The sequence below is a fragment of the Leptonotus elevatus genome, chromosome 11, assembly GCF_054856555.1.
Source record: "Leptonotus elevatus isolate MCC_2025b chromosome 11, RoL_Lele_1.0, whole genome shotgun sequence".
NCBI classification, from domain to species: domain Eukaryota; kingdom Metazoa; phylum Chordata; class Actinopteri; order Syngnathiformes; family Syngnathidae; genus Leptonotus; species Leptonotus elevatus.
The window spans coordinates 12,751,954-12,773,148 of record NC_141249.1 but is presented as its reverse complement, the minus strand read 5'-3'; the positions used below and the strand labels follow the sequence as shown (position 1 = coordinate 12,773,148).

General features: G+C 35.9%; 17 non-coding genes and 3 pseudogenes across 17 annotated transcripts; 9 read left to right on the top strand and 11 right to left on the bottom strand.

Annotated features, from left to right (window-relative positions):
- The first annotated feature begins 956 nt into the window (after positions 1-956).
- Positions 957-1,171, top strand: LOC147165885 (small nucleolar RNA U3). Its single transcript, XR_015096596.1, has one exon. It is a non-coding gene; the product is annotated as a small nucleolar RNA U3 (small nucleolar RNA).
- A 180-nt stretch (positions 1,172-1,351) lies between these two features.
- Positions 1,352-1,476, bottom strand: LOC147165884 (U5 spliceosomal RNA; annotated as a pseudogene).
- Positions 1,477-1,899: 423 nt separating this feature from the next.
- LOC147165883 (small nucleolar RNA U3) lies at positions 1,900-2,114 on the bottom strand. Its single transcript, XR_015096593.1, has one exon. It is a non-coding gene; the product is annotated as a small nucleolar RNA U3 (small nucleolar RNA).
- Positions 2,115-2,740: 626 nt separating this feature from the next.
- LOC147165882 (U5 spliceosomal RNA) lies at positions 2,741-2,854 on the top strand. Its single transcript, XR_015096578.1, has one exon. It is a non-coding gene; the product is annotated as a U5 spliceosomal RNA (small nuclear RNA).
- A 352-nt stretch (positions 2,855-3,206) lies between these two features.
- On the top strand, positions 3,207-3,315 carry LOC147165881 (U5 spliceosomal RNA). Its single transcript, XR_015096585.1, has one exon. It is a non-coding gene; the product is annotated as a U5 spliceosomal RNA (small nuclear RNA).
- Positions 3,316-4,478: 1,163 nt separating this feature from the next.
- On the top strand, positions 4,479-4,693 carry LOC147165880 (small nucleolar RNA U3). Its single transcript, XR_015096586.1, has one exon. It is a non-coding gene; the product is annotated as a small nucleolar RNA U3 (small nucleolar RNA).
- A 361-nt stretch (positions 4,694-5,054) lies between these two features.
- Positions 5,055-5,167, bottom strand: LOC147165879 (U5 spliceosomal RNA). Its single transcript, XR_015096583.1, has one exon. It is a non-coding gene; the product is annotated as a U5 spliceosomal RNA (small nuclear RNA).
- Positions 5,168-5,511: 344 nt separating this feature from the next.
- On the top strand, positions 5,512-5,726 carry LOC147165878 (small nucleolar RNA U3). The gene has a single exon (XR_015096594.1). It is a non-coding gene; the product is annotated as a small nucleolar RNA U3 (small nucleolar RNA).
- A 382-nt stretch (positions 5,727-6,108) lies between these two features.
- LOC147165877 (U5 spliceosomal RNA) lies at positions 6,109-6,228 on the top strand (annotated as a pseudogene).
- Positions 6,229-6,603: 375 nt separating this feature from the next.
- LOC147165876 (small nucleolar RNA U3) lies at positions 6,604-6,818 on the bottom strand. Its single transcript, XR_015096591.1, has one exon. It is a non-coding gene; the product is annotated as a small nucleolar RNA U3 (small nucleolar RNA).
- A 7,124-nt stretch (positions 6,819-13,942) lies between these two features.
- On the bottom strand, positions 13,943-14,051 carry LOC147165875 (U5 spliceosomal RNA). Its single transcript, XR_015096584.1, has one exon. It is a non-coding gene; the product is annotated as a U5 spliceosomal RNA (small nuclear RNA).
- Positions 14,052-14,403: 352 nt separating this feature from the next.
- On the bottom strand, positions 14,404-14,517 carry LOC147165874 (U5 spliceosomal RNA). The gene has a single exon (XR_015096577.1). It is a non-coding gene; the product is annotated as a U5 spliceosomal RNA (small nuclear RNA).
- A 626-nt stretch (positions 14,518-15,143) lies between these two features.
- Positions 15,144-15,358, top strand: LOC147165873 (small nucleolar RNA U3). The gene has a single exon (XR_015096592.1). It is a non-coding gene; the product is annotated as a small nucleolar RNA U3 (small nucleolar RNA).
- A 423-nt stretch (positions 15,359-15,781) lies between these two features.
- Positions 15,782-15,906, top strand: LOC147165872 (U5 spliceosomal RNA; annotated as a pseudogene).
- Positions 15,907-16,086: 180 nt separating this feature from the next.
- LOC147165871 (small nucleolar RNA U3) lies at positions 16,087-16,301 on the bottom strand. Its single transcript, XR_015096595.1, has one exon. It is a non-coding gene; the product is annotated as a small nucleolar RNA U3 (small nucleolar RNA).
- Positions 16,302-17,875: 1,574 nt separating this feature from the next.
- Positions 17,876-17,988, bottom strand: LOC147165870 (U5 spliceosomal RNA). The gene has a single exon (XR_015096580.1). It is a non-coding gene; the product is annotated as a U5 spliceosomal RNA (small nuclear RNA).
- Positions 17,989-18,626: 638 nt separating this feature from the next.
- LOC147165869 (small nucleolar RNA U3) lies at positions 18,627-18,842 on the top strand. Its single transcript, XR_015096587.1, has one exon. It is a non-coding gene; the product is annotated as a small nucleolar RNA U3 (small nucleolar RNA).
- A 564-nt stretch (positions 18,843-19,406) lies between these two features.
- On the bottom strand, positions 19,407-19,520 carry LOC147165868 (U5 spliceosomal RNA). The gene has a single exon (XR_015096579.1). It is a non-coding gene; the product is annotated as a U5 spliceosomal RNA (small nuclear RNA).
- A 696-nt stretch (positions 19,521-20,216) lies between these two features.
- Positions 20,217-20,330, bottom strand: LOC147165867 (U5 spliceosomal RNA). Its single transcript, XR_015096602.1, has one exon. It is a non-coding gene; the product is annotated as a U5 spliceosomal RNA (small nuclear RNA).
- A 432-nt stretch (positions 20,331-20,762) lies between these two features.
- LOC147165866 (small nucleolar RNA U3) lies at positions 20,763-20,977 on the bottom strand. The gene has a single exon (XR_015096588.1). It is a non-coding gene; the product is annotated as a small nucleolar RNA U3 (small nucleolar RNA).
- Between the last annotated feature and the right edge of the window lie 218 nt (positions 20,978-21,195).

Below are 21,195 nucleotides of genomic sequence, written 5' to 3'. Positions count from 1 at the left end.
GTAAAAAAACAAGTATCTTATTTTTTTTGATGCTCTATGAAAGCAGTTTTCTATTCTGTCCATATTAAAATACATTTAAACAAATTTCATGTTATTGGTAACAATAGTTGCTAACTGCTCAGCTGTTCTTTACGACATCCACACATTTTGCTAATATGACCTCAAACTACTGTACACAAAAAGCTGATAGAAATCAGTGTTCCATCCTTTTCAGGATTAACACGGATAATGACAGTACTCTACTTCACTACTTGTTTTTCAGTGCAGCTAAAATTCAGTAATATGAAGTTGGAATTTTCATAAATTGACATTTTACACACACAAAAAAAAAGTGGTTTCCAGATATTCATACTTCAAATGATGAATGTAAAAGGATATTATATGAAAGAAAGGTTTTCTTTCTGAATTTGGTGGGAACACATATCTGAACACGAATGCTGAGACGAATGCAGCAAAGGGCTATCGTTTGTGTTACAAAGAATCAGTTGACACGTTTGACTGTTCGCCTTTTGCCAAAGATTTCCGTGGGGAGGAACGACAAGAGTCTTTGTCAATTTTTTGATGCTCTGCGCAAGTGGAGCTTTCTAAAGTGTAAAGGAACTCTCTGTGCACAAGGCATGCTTTTATTTTGTAGAGGCCCGCAGGAAGTGGCGCGCTGTCTCACAATTTCAGTTTCACTTCTTCGTTGTAGCGTGTTGTGCTCTGCTTTCACAGAGCATCAAAAAATTAAGGTACTCGTTTTGTTGCTCCACACGGAAATCTTGAGTACAGTTCGAGGCCTGGCTCACATAAGATCAAATGAGCCGAGCCAAACCAAAAAAGGAAAAATTGTAATGCCTTCAATTTGTTTACCTACCATTAGCTGGTTGTTTTAGATAAGTGTGAGCAAAAGTAGGTCCTCTGAGTGAAAATCGTACTCTCTCTGATGACTTGGCGTCGTCTTCCATTGGTACGTTAAGACTATATTTTCAGGGATCATTTCTATAGTTCTTAACTTGAGAAATGTGTTTCTAAATTGTTTGGTCTCGCTAGCTACGATGACGAGAAGAGATATTCCTTCCTGAGCGTGAAGTTGGCAAAGAACAATGATTATATCATACCTTTTTTACCATTGATGAACGTTCTTTGCTTCTTAATGGAGTATTGATGAAAGGAATATGTACTGAGTAATTACTTATGCAGTTAATTGAAGCGTAATTAAATTAAATGTATTTAAAAAACCAATACATCAATAAACTAACATTATTCAAATAATTGTTTCAACCATGTTTGAGTTTGAATGAAAACATATACATCATCGCGAGAACCGTGTTCTACACTCAACATGTTTTTTAAAGTTGACAGAATGAAAAGCTCTGCTTACGCAGAGTATCATAAAAGTCAGATTGACTCTTATTACTCCTCCCCACGGAAATCTTCAGTTAAAGGCGAAAGATTTATACGATTGGCAACATTTAAGTGGATCGAAAAAAGACATCACTGCCGTGTACTGCAGTACAGGTGAGCCACTCTTTCTCCTTTTGCACCCCCCTTCCTTTTTTTTATTTTGTAAGAGCCCCTCAAACGCTTCCACTATTTGCCTTGCTAAATACTTTCGCTAATGCTAGCACTATTGCTATCAACAGTTTTAAACACGAAAACACTTAGATTTAGACAGTTTGATTGGCTAGTTCACTCTTGCATCTCTTCAAGTCACATAAATCATTTTGCCGTTTACTAAAGTTTTCCAGATTTAAAGTATGTTAACACAACAACTATAACAGACTTGTAAACATCAAAATATACACCAACCTTGCATCAGACAAGCAGAAATAACAACTTATATCATATTAAATTCATCTGCTGAGAAGGACAACATAAAATAAACCTTATAAATGTTACATGAGTTAGTAGATGCTAACTACTCAGAACATATTCCTTTCGTCAATGCTCCATTAAGAAGCAACGAATGTTCATCAATGGCAAAAAACATATGATATAATCATTGTTCTTTGCCAGCTTCACACTCAGGAAGAAATATCTCTTCTCGTCATCGTAGCTAGCGAGACCAAACACTTTAGAAACACATTTCTCAAGTTAAGAACTATAGAAATGATCCCTGAAAGTATAGTCTTAATGTACAAATGGTAGACGACGCGAATTCATCAGAGAGAGTACTGTTTTTACCCAGAGGACCTACTTTTGCTCACACTTACCTAAAACAACCAGCTCATGTTTGGTAAACAAAATGAAGGTATTGCAATTTTTCCTTTATTAGTTTGACTCTGCACTGCACTCAAAGGATCTACTTTTATTTTTTTATTTTTTTACAAAACAAGTGCCTTAATTTTTTTGGATGCTCTGTGAAAGCAGATCTTTCTATTCTGTCAACAATCAACATTAAAATACATTTAAACGAATTCCATGCTGTTTGTAACAAAACATTTACTACTTGTTTTTCAGTGCAGCTGAAATTCAGTAATATGAAGTAAGATTTTTCATAAATTGATATTTTACAAAAAAAAGAGGTTTCCAGATATGCATACTTCAAATGATGAATTTAAAAGGAGCATATATGAAACAAAGGTTTTCTTTCTGAATTTGGTGGAAACACATATCTGAACACGAATGCTGAGACTAATGAAGCAAAGGGCTATCGTTTGTGTTACAAAGAAACAGTTGACACATTTGACTGTGAAACCGTCTGTTAAAATGGTATGGCGAGTAATTGTATAGCCCGCCTCTGATTTTACATATCAGTTCGCTCTTGTTTCTCTTCAGATCGTATAAATCTTTCGCCTTTTACTAAAGATTTCCGTGGGGAGGAACAACAAGAGTTTATCTCAATTTTTTGATGCTCTGCGAAAGCGGAGCTTCCTATTCTGTCAAGTAAAAAACAAACAAATATTCAATTGACTTTTAATGCTGTTTGTAAAATTATTGTATTTGCTGACTGCTTCGTTGTACTATGCAGCATCCATGTTTTGCTAAAATGACACCAAATACTTGAATAATCTAATTTAACACGGACTATGACAGTAGTTTATTACTTATTTTTCAGTGCTGCTAAAATTCTCTAATATGAAGTTGTGATTTTCATAAATTGGCATTTTACTTTTAGCACTTTTTGCCTTGCTAAATACTTTCGCTAATGCTAGCACTATTGCTATCAACAGTTTTAAACACGAAAACACTTAGATTGAGACACAGTTTGATTGGCTAGTTCATGCTTGCGTCTCTTCAAAGTCGCATAAATCTTTTGCCTTTTACTAAAGGTTTCCAGATTTAAAGTACGTTAACACAAGTTTAACAGACTTGTAAATATCAAAATATACACCAACCTTTACATCAGACAAGCAGAAAAACAAGTAAATATCATATTAAATTCATCTGCTGAGAAGGATAGCATAAAATAAACCTTATAAATGTTACATGAGTGAGTAGACGCTAACTACTCAGAAAATATTCCTTCCATTGATGCTCAATTGCAAAGTTTTCACTCAGAGCACCTATTTTTGCATACATTGATTTTTCCAATTTTTTTGGTTTGACTATTTTTTTTGATGCTCCGTGAAAGCAGTTTTCTATTCTGTCCATATTAAAATACATTTAAACAAATTTCATGTTGTTTGTAACAATAGTTGCTAACTGCTCAGCTGTTCTTTACGACATCCACACATTTTGCTAATATGACTTCAAACTACTGTACACAAAAAGCTGAGAGAAATCAGTGGATCGTTGTTCCATCCTTTTCAGGATTAACACGGATAATGACAGCACTCTACTTCACTACTTGTTTTTCAGTGCAGCTAAAATTCAGTAATATGAAGTTGGAATTTTCATAAATTGACATTTTACACGCACAAAAAAAAAAGTGGTTTCCAGATATTCATACTTCAAATGATGAATGTAAAAGAATATTATATGAAAGAAAGGTTTTCTTTCTGAATTTGGTGGGAACACATATCTGAACACGAATGCTGAGACGAATGCAGCAAAGGGCTATCGTTTGTGTTACAAAGAATCAGTTGACACGTTTGACTGTTCGCCTTTTGCCAAAGATTTCCGTGGGGAGGAACGACAAGAGTCTTTGTCAATTTTTTGATGCTCTGCGAAAGTGGAGCTTTCTAAAGTGTAAAGGAACTCTCTGTGCACAAGGCATGCTTTTATTTTGTAGAGGCCCGCAGGAAGTGGCGCGCTGTCTGACAATTTCAGTTTCACTTCTTCGTTGTAGCGTGTTGTGCTCTGCTTTCACAGAGCATCAAAAAATTAAGGTACTCGTTTTGTTGCTCCACACGGAAATCTTGAGTACAGTTCGAGGCCTGGCTCACATAAGATCAAATGAGCCGAGCCAAACCAAAAAAGGAAAAATTGTAATGCCTTCAATTTGTTTACCTACCATTAGCTGGTTGTTTTAGATAAGTGTGAGCAAAAGTAGGTCCTCTGAGTGAAAATCGTACTCTCTCTGATGACTTGGCGTCGTCTTCCATTGGTACGTTAAGACTATACTTTCAGGGATCATTTCTATAGTTCTTAACTTGAGAAATGTGTTTCTAAAATGTTTGGTCTTGCTAGCTACGATGATGAGAAGAGATATTCCTTCCTGAGCGTGAAGCTGGCAAAGAACAATGATTATATCATACGTTTTTTGCCATTGATGAACGTTCGCTGCTTCTTAATGGAGCATTGATGGAAGGAATATGTTCAGAGTAGTTCCTTATGCGTAATTAAATTAAATGTATTTAAAAACCCATTACGTCAATAAACTGACATTATTTAAATAATTGTTTCAACCATGTATGAGTTAGAATGAAAAAATAATAAAGCTTTGTACTTTGCTTTGTCCCCCAAAAATGCATTAAAAAAATTCTACTTTTCTCAATGCTCATACAGTTACGTAAATGTGTTTCCACAAGAAGAAAAAAAAGTGGGAGGCAGAGCGAGCTTCAAACATAACATTGGTTTATAAAACCCAGATATGACAGGATCACCAAAGTGTGTACAGAAATACAAATACATCATCGAGAGAACCGTGTTCTACACTCAACATGTTTTTTAAAGTTGACAGAATAAAAAGCTCTGCTTACGCAGAGTATCATAAAAGTCAGATCGACTCTTATTACTCCTCCCCACGGAAATCTTTAGTTAAAGGCGAAAGATTTATACGATTGACCACGCACCACTTCCTGCAGGCATCTACAAAATAAAAGCATGCTTTGTGCGCAGAGAGTAAATAACTTCAGCAATATGGAAAAGGCGTGAGTTCATTCACTGGATAGCTCCACTTTCGCAGAGCACCAAAAAATTGAGATATATTCTTGTTGTTCCTCCCCACGGAAATCTTTAAGAAAGGGTTAGGGTTAGTTTGATGAAAATTCCAACTTCATATTACTGAATTTTAGCTAGTAAACGAGTAGTAAACGAGAGTACTGTCGTTATCCGTGTTAATCCTGAAAAGTCACAAAAAATAGGTCCTCTGAGTGAAAATGGTTGTCATCCAGGTCACTTCCTGTCATCCAGCATTGGGGAGCTAAGACTATACTTTCAGGGATCATTTCTATAGTTCTTAATTTGGCGAATGTGTTTCTAAAGTGTTTGGTCTCGCTAGCTACGATGACGAGAAGAGATATTCCTTCCTGAGCTTGAAGCTGGCAAAGAACAATGATTATCTCATACGTTTTTTGCCATTGATGAACGTTAGCTGCTTCTTAACGAAGCATTGATGGAAGGAATATGTTCTGAGTAGTTAGTGTCTACTAATTTATGAAACATTTATAAGGTTTATTTTATGCTGTCCTTCTCAGCAGATGAATTTAATATGATATATGTTGTTTTTTCTGCTTGTCTGATGTAAGGTTGGTGTATATTTTGATGTTTACAAGTCTGTTATAGTGATTGTGTTAACGTACTTTAAAGATGGAAAACTTTAGTAAACGGCAAAAGATTTATGCGACTTTGAAGAGACGCAAGCGTGAACTAGCCAATCAAACTGTCTAAATCTAAGTGTTTTCATGTTTAAAACTGTTGATAGCAATAGTGCTAGCATTAGCGAAAGTATTTAGCAAGGCAAAAAGTGGAAGCGTTTGAGGGGCTCTTACAAAATAAAAAAAGGGGGGGGCAGTGATGTATTTTTTCGATCCGCTTAAATGTTGTCAATCGAATAAATCTTTTGCCTTTAACTGAAGATTTCCGTGGGGAGGAGTAATAAGAGTCTATCTGACTTTTATGATACTCTGCGTAAGCAGAGCTTTTTATTCTGTCAACTTTAAAAAACATGTTGAGTGTAGAACACGGTTCTCTCGATGATGTATTTGTATTTCTGTACACACTTTGGTGATCCTGTCATATCTGGGTTTTATAAACCAATGTTATGTTTGAAGCTCGCTCTGCCTCCCACTTTTTTTCTTCTTGTGGAAACACATTTATGTAACTGTATGAGCATTGAGAAAAGTATAATTTTTTTTAATGCATTTTTGGGGGACAAAGCAAAGTACAAAGCTTTAATATTTTTTCATTTTACCTCAAGCATGGTGGAAACAATTATTTGAATAATGTCAGTTTATTGACGTATTGTTTTTTTTAAATACATTTAATTTAACTACGCTTCAATTAATTGCATAAGTAACTACTCGGAACATATTCCTTCCATCAATGCTCCGTTAAGAAGCAACGAACGTTCATCAATGGCAAAAAACGTAAGATATAATCATTGTTCTTTGCCAGCTTCACGCTCAGGAAGAAATATCTCTTCTCGTCATCGTAGCTAGCGAGACCAAACACATTAGAAACACATTTCTCAAGTTAAGAACTATAGAAATGATCCCTGAAAGTATAGTCTTAACGTACCAATGGAAGACGACGCCAAGTCATCAGAGAGAGTACGATTTTCACTCAGAGGACCTACTTTTGCTCACACTTATCTAAAACAACCAGCTCATGGTAGTGTTAAGTTATTAACATTGTTTTTCAGTTTTAAATTATATTTTAGCCGTTTTAGATTTAGTTAACTCAGTATGGCTAAATGAATAGCATTTTTATGTGTCTCACACTCCTGAGAAAATAAGGGAGTGTATGTGTCTGGTATCTGTCTCTTCCGAAGGAGACGGGCTGATGTGTGATTGTTTTTCTCTAATCTGATTTATAGCTATGGGAACTTGCTGAACTTGCAGAAGGGAGGAGAGAGGGATTTTCTTGTTTATATTGCTGATGGGAGGAGACTTCTAGTCTCCCACTATTTTGAATAAGTATTGATGCACCACGTTGGAGAGACAGACAACCTGATAGAACACGGCTTCAGTGTCATCAGCTTTTTGTCCTCAGAAGCTTCTGGTAATTAATAAATACCTTTGCAAAGGGACTTCTTCACCAGGATCTCACCATTCAGTTAATTGAACACGCAAAGAGTACAATACTTAATATTGTCTACTCTAACAAATGGTGACCGCCGACGCTGAATTATAACGAATGGTCTCCTCCGTTGAACCGAACGGATGGTGGTATTTTGACGTGGAGCTAGATGCGGCGTTCAAGGACGGGCGGAACTTCTAGGCCTAAATAAATAAAGTACGGTAAGTGGAGACTGTTATCCACGTAGAGAGGTTCTGTCTGTTTTGGGTCCGCTGCAACTGGTTTTTCGTCTTCCAAATTGTCTAAATTTTAAATGAGATCTGTGTGAACAAGTTATAGTTTGATGTCGTTAGGGAGTTGATAATTCCGACGATATTGAACTAAACACGTCGTGGAGTGGTGCATTTTAGAAGTGACGTAAAATGTATACTCAAAGTGATGAAGCTTTTTTGTACAGGAAGAAATAGCGGTTAATTTTTTGATTTGTTTTGTTTTTCGTCAACGCTATGAAGAATCCTTAGACCATAATATATATTGAATAAAAGGGTTTGCCGGATGACGTAACAAGTCTTTCTTGTTTACTAAGGATCGCGAAGATTATGGTGTGCGCTCTGCTTTTTTAGCAGTTTTGACCGGATTTGAGGACAAGTAACATAATTGTTCATGGCTCTTGGTGTGAAAGTTCTCGTACACGTAATATGTCTTTTATTTGAAAAAGCGCCTGTTTGAAATTGAACAGTATTGAGGGGTCCAGGTTGATTACAGCGATGATTGGATTTTGTATCACTGTATTTGCAATCGAGAGATTACGTGTAACTTTTGTTTTATTTCTTTGGCGCTTCTACAATATGTAGTTTTGAGGTCAGGATTCCCGTTTGAATTCCTTTTGTTCCACGGTTGAGTTCGTGAGCGCGTGACAATTTCTTTAAAAAATGAGCGCATTGCAAAAATTTTGCAATATATGGAGAACAGTTTAGCTCAGCGGGATTGGGTAACCGCTGTGTATAAACGAGAGGTCACGTGATTCTTATGTGTGTCTGTGTGTGGCCATATGTGTTAACATATTGAACTATTAATACTAAAAGTGAGACGTCACTGTATTGAAACTGAAAGTAAAAATAGCCTATAAACAAAATGGAGGCGATTTCGACCCGGATACAGAATGGTTTGTCCTGAATGCGCTTCCGGTTCAGCGAAAAATAAAAGCGTCGATGAACAATGAAAAAACAAACTATGGATCGATTGTATACAAAGCTTTTGCTGGACAAAATGGTATGTCAGAATTTTGTATTTTCTTTGTTGGTAATGGAAAAAAGCTGAATTTGATGCTAAAATGACTCCAGCATTTCTGGAGCAGTTTACGGGTGGTTTGTTCGAAGTTAACCCGTTTACTGAAATAACCGTACGAAACTGCGGTTTAAATGCTATAAGATTTGTAGATAACGAATTGATAGAATGACACCGTTTTTTATAATGACTAAAGAGTGTGTGCGTATGCATTTGAGTGTGTGATCTAGCTTCTAAAAAGGTGGGGGCTATTATTGTTATTGTGTGTGAGAAAAGTGCATATGGGGATTTTGTTTGTTTTTCTTCAATGTTTTAACTAAGTTTGGTGTTGTTTTGTGTGAGATGAGACTGTTGTGATAGTGGCGTTTGTTTTATTAATGGGAATGGGATAAAATAGGTTTTGCGATTTATAATGTTAAGATTCCCCCCCCCCCCCCCCGTTTCTAGGTTAGAAAAAAAGGTGGGGGCTGGGCTGTGCGCTGTGAGCATAATGTGTCCTCGTAATGGGACTTTTTCTTTGTCAAAATGGTAAGAGAGGAATGATAAACAATATAAAATAAGTAATAGTATTTGAAAGATATTGTTGAGTTTTTGAAAAAAGAATATTAAATTAGTGTTTTTTTTTTTTTTATATATATATTTTTTTTTTAGTGACTGAGCTAATAGTCTTTACACTTTAATGATTGATGAAGACGGTTAATTTGTTAACTTTCCCTTTTCGGGACAAATGAATAAAGAGTAATGATAAAATAATGGCATTTTGTTTGAGCTATGTTGAGTTGATATGATTATGCCTACATCTGTATAGCTGTGGCTGGAAGTAAGATAGTTGAATAAGGAGTTATGAATGTTTTTGAAATTGACATATTGATAATGATTTTTAATATTTGTTTTTTTTTCTGAGTGTGTCATTTCAGAAACTGATGTTTGAGTTCCAAGGCAGAGATGAGGGTTTGATGGCCTTCACTGATTACAAACTGCGAACGGGATGCGCCCCAGCTGCTGATACGTTGTATGGCTAGTAGCTATTTGAAGGGGTATTGAAAAAAAAAAAATGAATAAAGAGGCTGTGTTTTTTTTACGAAACATTTTTGAGAAAGCAGGAAGTGAACTGTCTTGCTATGATCCCATATCCTCAGTCTGGCATTTTTAATGCATTGTATCAACGAGTGTGCATTTTTTGATCAGGTGAGCTCTCAGAAAGACTGTGTCATCGGATCCGCATTGCAGACAGCGTCTGAATGGATGTGGCAGAGATCAAAGGTCAAAAGCCGCAGAGCAACAGTCTTCTCGTCCTGTGCCTAAGAAAAACATGATGTTCACCTTCCAAAATGCCCAGTGACTGTGTATACGCCTCATTATAGTGACTTCTCCCCTATGGCTGTTTTGCATCCGGAGGAAATCTAAATGCCTGCTCTGAACATTGCTGCCACAGCAGCCGCCATGCTGGCCAGGGTTGAACATTGACAACAGCTGCCGTCCTGCCTTCTGCTGGGGGCCTGGACTAAGAAAGTTGGTGGTCGGAATGGGATGTGATCCTTGTTCAGTAAAATGCTGCACGGAGTATGCGGGGCATTTTTAATGTGTTGAGTGGGGAGCTGTGATCTATAGCAAGATATTTCAGGAAATTGAAAACGACATATGTTAATTTGAAATGAGGGATTGAGAAAATTTATTTCAATCTATAGCCTACTAAATTTTTGCCTATATTTTTGGGAGAATCAGTTTCTGAATTGGTACAATGGGAATTTTATTAATATGTTATGATATGATATATTTTTATTTTCCCCGTGAGGAACTTTTTTGGACTTCGTCCAGCTGCAGCTATAGTATAAAATAAATAATAGAATAAAATGAGTAGTAACAAGTAAAAGACTAACTAAGAGTTTGATGGCTAAGTTTGATTTTTTTTTTAACAGCACTGTGATTTATAAATCCCAGAAATATTTTGTGTGCTGTGTTTTTTATGAGCCCCGCTAATATGTAAAAGATTAGAAGTTTGAAGATAATTTTTAGTTTGATTAAATCAAGGAAATGGTAGATATTTGTAAATTTTGTGTAATTTTATCCTCAGCCCCACTAATCTGTAAAAGAGGTGAGGTTGATTGGCAGTTTAAATAATTTTCGGGACTCTAGGAGAATTAGAGTAATATGGTTACCTCTATTTTTTATGGCCCCAAAGTCATCATATATTAGTGTCTTAAGTTGTATCTGCTTATGCTCAGTTTTATAGTGTTTTGTAGCTCTTTTGTTTACCTCATAGCCTGATTTAGAGGGTTGAGTTATTTATGACGTTTTTTGAGTTATGAGGTCTCTATTTTGTCCTCCCTTTATCTTGACGTGTTTGAAAAAATCAGTGGATCTTTGTCAAATGAGGGAGTTTATGTTTAAGAAATTAACCAATGTAGACGAGTTAGAAAATTAAAATCAAACTTAAAAACGAAATGAAAAAGGTTGTGGGGTATCGGCCTACACTCCAATTGACAGGATGAGTTTGAAGTGATAATCCACAGTTTGAAGAAATCTACCAGAGGAAATCGATCGCAAAGTAAGTCTGAAGCAAGCAAGGACAATAATGCATATTCGCCGAATGAAGGTAATTATATTATATTATATCTTTTATCTCAGAATCACATTTGAAAAATGTAATGTTTGGAGCCCAGTGTTTGCAAAAGAGTATAGATAATATGAATATATGTGAGTTTTTCCCAGCATGCCAGGATTCGGCCGGTCATGGGATTCTGGGAAGAGAATAAGAGATATGAAAGGCAAAGTTATGCAAATTTAGAACAAATTTAGTCATGGTAAAAAATTACCTATTATTGAACAAAACCTATTTGAAAAATAAATATTTACAAGCTCTGTCTTATATTAATGAATGAGCGAATGTCATTCAACTCAATCAAAGGCTGGGCTCTATTTTAATGTCACAAAAATAGATATTTTCCTGTTCCAACAGTGCAGGACCTATGGATCTTAACCAAATAACATTTACTAATCCCAACTAACAAAAACTATCAGGGTTTTTCCTCCAAATAAAATTTATGTGGGTTTATGAGAAGACTAAAAACATATTTCGCTCTCAGGTTGAAAGGAGAGACGCTCTCAGGTTGAAAGGAGAGAGGAAATTCCACAACTGGAAAGGAGATGTGCCAGGCTCAGCTATCTCATCAACTGATGATCATCAATCTTATCACCTCCGACCTGGAGCCACGTCAGCTGACCCAGTGATCGTTCTGGAGCGGCCGTTTCGACATCATTTGACACCGTTTGAGGACATCAGTCAACGGATCAAGTCAAGTGCCTCTTCTTGGGCAATCATTTCACGAACAGTCAAATTTTCGGGCAGAATAATCCCGTGACAAATCGAAGAATTTGGGTAGTCTACCCCAGATTCTTAAAGAAGAAAGAACTATTGCGTCACTTTTTTCATTCAACAAAACTTCATCACAAGATGGCTTCAAAGAACACATATTCGTCTGCCGATACATTGCGACACTTTTTAATGAACAACATTTTATGTTAAGCCTCACATATGCTATGCTTATTCCACTAAAAATCTTTTAAATGTATCAAATTGTTTTTTAATGTCATATGATTGCTAAACTACCTCCTCTTCTGCTAAAGGGATGTTTTAAGGATAATTATTTTTACCACACAACCATTGAAAAAAATGTTTTAATGTGTTGAGCTCTTATGAGCTCAAATGAGGGATTGTTAAGTTATTAACATTGTTTTTCAGTTTTAAATTATATTTTAGCCGTTTTAGATTTAGTTAACTCAGTATGGCTAAATGAATAGCATTTTTATGTGTCTCACACTCCTGAGAAAATAAGGGAGTGTATGTGTCTGGTATCTGTCTCTTCCGAAGGAGACGGGCTGATGTGTGATTGTTTTTCTCTAATCTGATTTATAGCTATGGGAACTTGCTGAACTTGCAGAAGGGAGGAGAGATGGGATTTTCTTGTTTATATTGCTGATGGGAGGAGACTTCTAGTCTCCCACTATTTTGAATAAGTATTGATGCACCACGTTGGAGAGACAGACAACCTGATAGAACACGGCTTCAGTGTCATCAGCTTTTTGTCCTCAGAAGCTTCTGGTAATTAATAAATACCTTTGCAAAGGGACTTCTTCACCAGGATCTCACCATTCAGTTAATTGAACACGCAAAGAGTACAATACTTAATATTGTCTACTCTAACAGTAGCTAAACAAATTGAAGGCATTACAATTTTTCCTTTTTTGGTTTGGCTCGGCTCATTTGATCTTATGTGAGCCAGGCCTCGAACTTTACTCAAGATTTCCGTGTGGAGCAACAAAACGAGTACCTTAATTTTTTGATGCTCTGTGAAAGCAGAGCACAACACGCTACAACGAAGAAGTGAAACTGAAATTGTCAGACAGCGCGCCACTTCCTGCGGCCATCTACAAAATAAAAGCATGCCTAGTGCACAGAGAGTAAACAACAGAGTGTCTTTGGAAAATAACAACTGTATGGAATCAGCGTGTGTCGATTATTCTTTTCTTTACACTTTAGAAAGCTCCACTTTCGCAGAGCATCAAAAAATTGACAAAGACTCTTGTCGTTCCTCCCCACGGAAATCTTTGGCAAAAGGCGAACAGTCAAACGTGTCAACTGATTCTTTGTAACACAAACGATAGCCCTTTGCTGCATTCGTCTCAGCATTCGTGTTCAGGTATGTGTTTCCACCAAATTCAGAAAGAAAACCTTTCTTTCATATAATATCCTTTTACATTCATCATTTGAAGTATGAATATCTGGAAACCACTTTTTTTTGTGTGTGTAAAATGTCAATTTACGAAAATTCCAACTTCATATTACTGAATTTTAGCTGCACTGAAAAACAAGTAGTGAAGTAGAGTGCTGTCATTATCCGTGTTAATCCTGAAAAGGATGGAACAACGATCCACTGATTTCTCTCAGCTTTTTGTGTACAGTAGTTTGAAGTCATATTAGCAAAATGTGTAGATGTCGTAAAGAACAGCTGAGCAGTTAGCAACTATTGTTACAAACAACATGAAATTTGTTTAAATGTATTTTAATATGGACAGAATAGAAAACTGCTTTCACAGAGCATCAAAAAAAATAGTCAAACCAAAAAAATTGGAAAAATCAATGTATGCAAAAATAGGTGCTCTGAGTGAAAACTTTGCAATTGAGCATCAATGGAAGGAATATTTTCTGAGTAGTTAGCGTCTACTCACTCATGTAACATTTATAAGGTTTATTTTATGCTATCCTTCTCAGCAGATGAATTTAATATGATATTTACTTGTTTTTCTGCTTGTCTGATGTAAAGGTTGGTGTATATTTTGATATTTACAAGTCTGTTAAACTTGTGTTAACGTACTTTAAATCTGGAAACCTTTAGTAAAAGGCAAAAGATTTATGCGACTTTGAAGAGACGCAAGCATGAACTAGCCAATCAAACTGTGTCTCAATCTAAGTGTTTTCGTGTTTAAAACTGTTGATAGCAATAGTGCTAGCATTAGCGAAAGTATTTAGCAAGGCAAAAAGTGCTAAAAGTAAAATGCCAATTTATGAAAATCACAACTTCATATTAGAGAATTTTAGCAGCACTGAAAAATAAGTAATAAACTACTGTCATAGTCCGTGTTAAATTAGATTATTCAAGTATTTGGTGTCATTTTAGCAAAACATGGATGCTGCATAGTACAACGAAGCAGTCAGCAAATACAATAATTTTACAAACAGCATTAAAAGTCAATTGAATATTTGTTTGTTTTTTACTTGACAGAATAGGAAGCTCCGCTTTCGCAGAGCATCAAAAAATTGAGATAAACTCTTGTTGTTCCTCCCCACGGAAATCTTTAGTAAAAGGCGAAAGATTTATACGATCTGAAGAGAAACAAGAGCGAACTGATATGTAAAATCAGAGGCGGGCTATACAATTACTCGCCATACCATTTTAACAGACGGTTTCACAGTCAAATGTGTCAACTGTTTCTTTGTAACACAAACGATAGCCCTTTGCTTCATTAGTCTCAGCATTCGTGTTCAGATATGTGTTTCCACCAAATTCAGAAAGAAAACCTTTGTTTCATATATGCTCCTTTTAAATTCATCATTTGAAGTATGCATATCTGGAAACCTCTTTTTTTTGTAAAATATCAATTTATGAAAAATCTTACTTCATATTACTGAATTTCAGCTGCACTGAAAAACAAGTAGTAAATGTTTTGTTACAAACAGCATGGAATTCGTTTAAATGTATTTTAATGTTGATTGTTGACAGAATAGAAAGATCTGCTTTCACAGAGCATCCAAAAAAATTAAGGCACTTGTTTTGTAAAAAAATAAAAAAATAAAAGTAGATCCTTTGAGTGCAGTGCAGAGTCAAACTAATAAAGGAAAAATTGCAATACCTTCATTTTGTTTACCAAACATGAGCTGGTTGTTTTAGGTAAGTGTGAGCAAAAGTAGGTCCTCTGGGTAAAAACAGTACTCTCTCTGATGAATTCGCGTCGTCTACCATTTGTACATTAAGACTATACTTTCAGGGATCATTTCTATAGTTCTTAACTTGAGAAATGTGTTTCTAAAGTGTTTGGTCTCGCTAGCTACGATGACGAGAAGAGATATTTCTTCCTGAGTGTGAAGCTGGCAAAGAACAATGATTATATCATATGTTTTTTGCCATTGATGAACATTCGTTGCTTCTTAATGGAGCATTGACGAAAGGAATATGTTCTGAGTAGTTAGCATCTACTAACTCATGTAACATTTATAAGGTTTATTTTATGTTGTCCTTCTCAGCAGATGAATTTAATATGATATAAGTTGTTATTTCTGCTTGTCTGATGCAAGGTTGGTGTATATTTTGATGTTTACAAGTCTGTTATAGTTGTTGTGTTAACATACTTTAAATCTGGAAAACTTTAGTAAACGGCAAAATGATTTATGTGACTTGAAGAGATGCAAGAGTGAACTAGCCAATCAAACTGTCTAAATCTAAGTGTTTTCGTGTTTAAAACTGTTGATAGCAATAGTGCTAGCATTAGCGAAAGTATTTAGCAAGGCAAATAGTGGAAGCGTTTGAGGGGCTCTTACAAAATAAAAAAAAGGAAGGGGGGTGCAAAAGGAGAAAGAGTGGCTCACCTGTACTGCAGTACACGGCAGTGATGTCTTTTTTCGATCCACTTAAATGTTGCCAATCGTATAAATCTTTCGCCTTTAACTGAAGATTTCCGTGGGGAGGAGTAATAAGAGTCAATCTGACTTTTATGATACTCTGCGTAAGCAGAGCTTTTCATTCTGTCAACTTTAAAAAACATGTTGAGTGTAGAACACGGTTCTCGCGATGATGTATATGTTTTCATTCAAACTCAAACATGGTTGAAACAATTATTTGAATAATGTTAGTTTATTGATGTATTGGTTTTTTAAATACATTTAATTTAATTACGCTTCAATTAACTGCATAAGTAATTACTCAGTACATATTCCTTTCATCAATACTCCATTAAGAAGCAAAGAACGTTCATCAATGGTAAAAAAGGTATGATATAATCATTGTTCTTTGCCAACTTCACGCTCAGGAAGGAATATCTCTTCTCGTCATCGTAGCTAGCGAGACCAAACAATTTAGAAACACATTTCTCAAGTTAAGAACTATAGAAATGATCCCTGAAAATATAGTCTTAACGTACCAATGGAAGACGACGCCAAGTCATCAGAGAGAGTACGATTTTCACTCAGAGGACCTACTTTTGCTCACACTTATCTAAAACAACCAGCTAATGGTAGGTAAACAAATTGAAGGCATTACAATTTTTCCTTTTTTGGTTTGGCTCGGCTCATTTGATCTTATGTGAGCCAGGCCTCGAACTGTACTCAAGATTTCCGTGTGGAGCAACAAAACGAGTACCTTAATTTTTTGATGCTCTGTGAAAGCAGAGCACAACACGCTACAACGAAGAAGTGAAACTGAAATTGTGAGACAGCGCGCCACTTCCTGCGGGCCTCTACAAAATAAAAGCATGCCTTGTGCACAGAGAGTTCCTTTACACTTTAGAAAGCTCCACTTGCGCAGAGCATCAAAAAATTGACAAAGACTCTTGTCGTTCCTCCCCACGGAAATCTTTGGCAAAAGGCGAACAGTCAAACGTGTCAACTGATTCTTTGTAACACAAACGATAGCCCTTTGCTGCATTCGTCTCAGCATTCGTGTTCAGATATGTGTTCCCACCAAATTCAGAAAGAAAACCTTTCTTTCATATAATATCCTTTTACATTCATCATTTGAAGTATGAATATCTGGAAACCACTTTTTTTTTGTGTGTGTAAAATGTCAATTTATGAAAATTCCAACTTCATATTACTGAATTTTAGCTGCACTGAAAAACAAGTAGTGAAGTAGAGTACTGTCATTATCCGTGTTAATCCTGAAAAGGATGGAACACTGATTTCTATCAGCTTTTTGTGTACAGTAGTTTGAGGTCATATTAGCAAAATGTGTGGATGTCGTAAAGAACAGCTGAGCAGTTAGCAACTATTGTTACCAATAACATGAAATTTGTTTAAATGTATTTTAATATGGACAGAATAGAAAACTGCTTTCATAGAGCATCAAAAAAAATAAGATACTTGTTTTTTTACTTCCCACGGAAATCTTGAGTAAGCCCTCGCTCAGTCAAACCAAAAAAGGAAAAATTGGAAAAATCAATGTATGCAAAAATAGGTCCTCTGAGTGAAAACTTTGCAATTGAGCATTGATGGAAGGAATATTTTCTGAGTAGTTAGCGTCTACTCACTCATGTAACATTTATATGGTTTATTTTATGCTATCCTTCTCAGCAGATGAATTTAATATGATATTTACTTGTTTTTTCTGCTTGTCTGATGTAAGGTTGATGTATATTTTGTTATTTACAAGTCTGTTAAACTTGTGTTAATGTACTTTAAATCTGGAAACCTTTAGTAAAAGGCAAAAGATTTATGAGACTTTGAAGAGACGCAAGCGTGAACTAGCCAATCAAACTGTGTCTCAATCTAAGTGTGTTCGTGTTTAAAACTGTTGATAGCAATAGTGCTAGCATTAGCGAAAGTATTTAGCGAGGCAAAAAGTGGAAATTAGATAATTCAAGTATTTGGTGTCATTTTAGCAAAACATGGATGCTGCATAGTACAACGAAGCAGTCAGCAACTACAATAATTTTACAAACAGCATTATGTCAATTGAATGTTTATGTTTTTTTTAAACTTGACAGAATACGAAGCTCCGCTTCGCAGAGCATCAAAAAATTGAGATAAACTCTTGTTGTTCCTCCCCACGGAAATCTTTAGTAAAAGGCGAAAGATTTATACGATCTGAAGAGAAACAAGAGCGAACTGATATGTAAAATCCGAGGCGGGCTATACAATTACTCGCCATACCATTTTAACAGACGGTTTCACAGTCAAATGTGTCAACTGTTTCTTTGTAACACAAACGATAGCCCTTTGCTTCATTAGTCTCAGCATTCGTGTTCAGATATGTGTTTCCACCAAATTCAGAAAGAAAACCTTTCTTTCATATAATATCCTTTTAAATTCGTCATTTGAAGTATGAATATCTGGAAACCACTTTTTTTTTGGTAAAATATCAATTTATGAAAAATCTTACTTCATATTACTGAATTTCAGCTGCACTGAAAAACAAGTAGTAAATGTTTTGTTACAAACAGCATGGAATTCGTTTAAATGTATTTTAATGTTGATTGTTGACAGAATAGAAAGATCTGCTTTCACAGAGCATCCCAAAAAATTAAGGTACTTGTTTTGTAAAAAAAATAATAATAATAAAAAAATAAAAGTAGATCCTTTGAGTGCAGTGCAGAGTCAAACTAATAAAGGAAAAATTGCAATACCTTCATTTTGTTTACCAAACATGAGCAAGTTGTTTTAGGTAAGTGTGAGCAAAAGTAGGCCCTCTGAGTGAAAATCGTACTCTCTCTGATGACTTAGCGTCGTCTTCCATTTGTACGTTAAGACTATACTTTCAGGGATCATTTCTATAGTTCTTAACTTGAGAAATGTGTTTCTAAAGTGTTTGGTCTCGCCTAGCTACGATGACGAGAAGAGATATTTCTTCCTGAGCGTGAAGCTGGCAAAGAACAATGATTATATCATACGTTTTTTGCCATTGATGAACGTTCACTGCTTCTTAATGGAGCATTGGTGGAAGGAATATGTTCTGAGTAGTCTAGTCACTCATGCAATATTAAAAAAAAAGTCATTAATTAACGCTTTTCAAGAAATTTATTTAATGTTGTAAATATTTTTCTTCTACTTGTCTCATGTTAAGGTTATTTACCAGTCTGTTTGACTTGAGTTAATGTACTCTCTATATATGTATTTATTCTCTGTTAAAAATAGGTAGCTTCTAGTTGTCCAAAAAATGGCCACACACACACAAGAAACCGGCTAAATTCAGAAAGCGTCAGCAGGGGAAAAAGGTTCCTCAGGTCCACCCAAACTATCACGTTTCTCAAGAACTGTCTAATCACTAGCACTGTTGCACAATACGCAACATCCATCACAAAAATGTATTTTGACTGTATTTTATATTGAGTTTTAGTGGGTGAGTGAGCGTGTGTGAAGGTGCGTAAAAGTCCGGCTGTGCGCAACTGCTCATCAAAGATTCAAAAATGTATTTTTTTTAGTCTTGCTTCTCGCCAGAAGAGGGCACTACTGTTGCTGTGATAAGTGGTTGCAATCCTATTAACTAATATTCTAACCATCATTTTTTTTTTTTTACATATTAGAAAGCTCCGCTTGCGCAGAGCATCAAAAAAATTAGATATACTCTTGTTGTTCCTCCCCACGGAAATCTTTAGTAAAAGGCGAAAGATTTATACGATCTGAAGAGAAACAAGAGTGAACTGGTGTGTAACTTGAGAAACGGCCTATCCCATTAGCCGCCATATTATTTTAACAGACGGTGACACAGTCATGTATCGACCGTTTTGTTTTAATACAAATCATAGCAATTTATATAGGATACACATATATTTGTTGTACTTAATTTGTCTCCAACAAAGAAAGGCAATTTAAACGAGGACAGGTGTTCAAAATATGTGGTTTTAAATCTTGCTTGCAAACATTGTGTGGCGCAAAGGATTATGGGTACAATGACCGAATCACTTGTTGACGTCGGTCAGGGTCCTTGTTTGTCGAAACAGCGTCACCTATCGAATGGGCGACTGTTTGTCGAACGACAACCGTGTTGATTTAAAGTGAAACCACTTTTCCTGTCATTTGAGTGAGTCGAGGATGTTATGTTGTGCAGCTACACATGAAAAAAACGACCCATGGAGACAGTCAGAAGTCAATTCATCAAAATTCCAACTTCAAATGTTATTTAAGTTCTCACAAAGGCTGAATTGATTCCACCTGCGATGAAAAACGAGTCGTAGCTAGCTACGAATACTGTAAAAAAAAAGAATAAATAATCCGTGAATTCGTGGCCATTTTTTTTTTGGTAGGTGGGGACATGTATATTGGTAATATACAAACCAATCTGAGTTTTCTGGTTTAAGTCTTGTTTTTTAGTAGTTTTATTTTTGACAGAATAGGAAGCTCCGCTTTCGCAGAGCATCAAAAAATTGAGATAAACTCTTGTTGTTCCTCCCCACGGAAATCTTTAGTAAAAGGCGAAAGATTTATACGATCTGAAGAGAAACAAGAGCGAACTGATATGTAAAATCCGAGGCGGGCTATACAATTACTCGCCATACCATATTAACAGACGGTCTCACGTTCAAACGTGTCAGTATGTTGCGCTAAGGATTGTGGGTAGACTCACATGGTGACGTCAGGACCCTAGTTTGTAATTGCATGGGGTACTTGCATGCAACTGGTTTGTACATATCATCTCTAAGCCCACTAACAAACAATACAGAATCGATCCTACAATCGATCTCTTTCCCGGTCCTAGAACTATCCTTTAAAAAAAGGTGTTTCTCACAATTACGCCATTTGAAACATGAGTTATTAACAATCGTTTTTTTGGGACGAATGATGACGGAATTCGACATGTATAAATTTGCCGTAAATGACAACCTGATTACAGAAGTTGCTAATAGTTGAAAGCCCTAGTGATTATATTGACCAAATTACACTGACTACTCTGAACATATTCCTTCCATCAATGCTCCATTAAGAAGCAACGAACGTTCATCAATGGCAAAAAACGTATGATATAATCATTGCTCTTTGCCAGCTTCACGCTCAGGAAGAAATATCTCTTCTCGTCATCGTAGCTAGCGAGACCAAACACTTTAGAAACACATTTCTCAAGTTAAGAACTATAGAAATGATCCCTGAAAGTATAGTCTTAACGTACCAATGGAAGACGACGCGAGGTCATCAGAGAGAGTACTGTTTTTACCCAGAGGGCAACCTTGAAGCGACTTTGGTCCAAACCCACTAAACCACGACTACAAACGACAAAATGGAGAAAACGCAATATAAATTTAATTTAATTTAATTTGAACGACTTAACAGTTTAAATGTAGGTTACGTTAGCAGTCTTCAACTCCCATAATGCTTTGCAC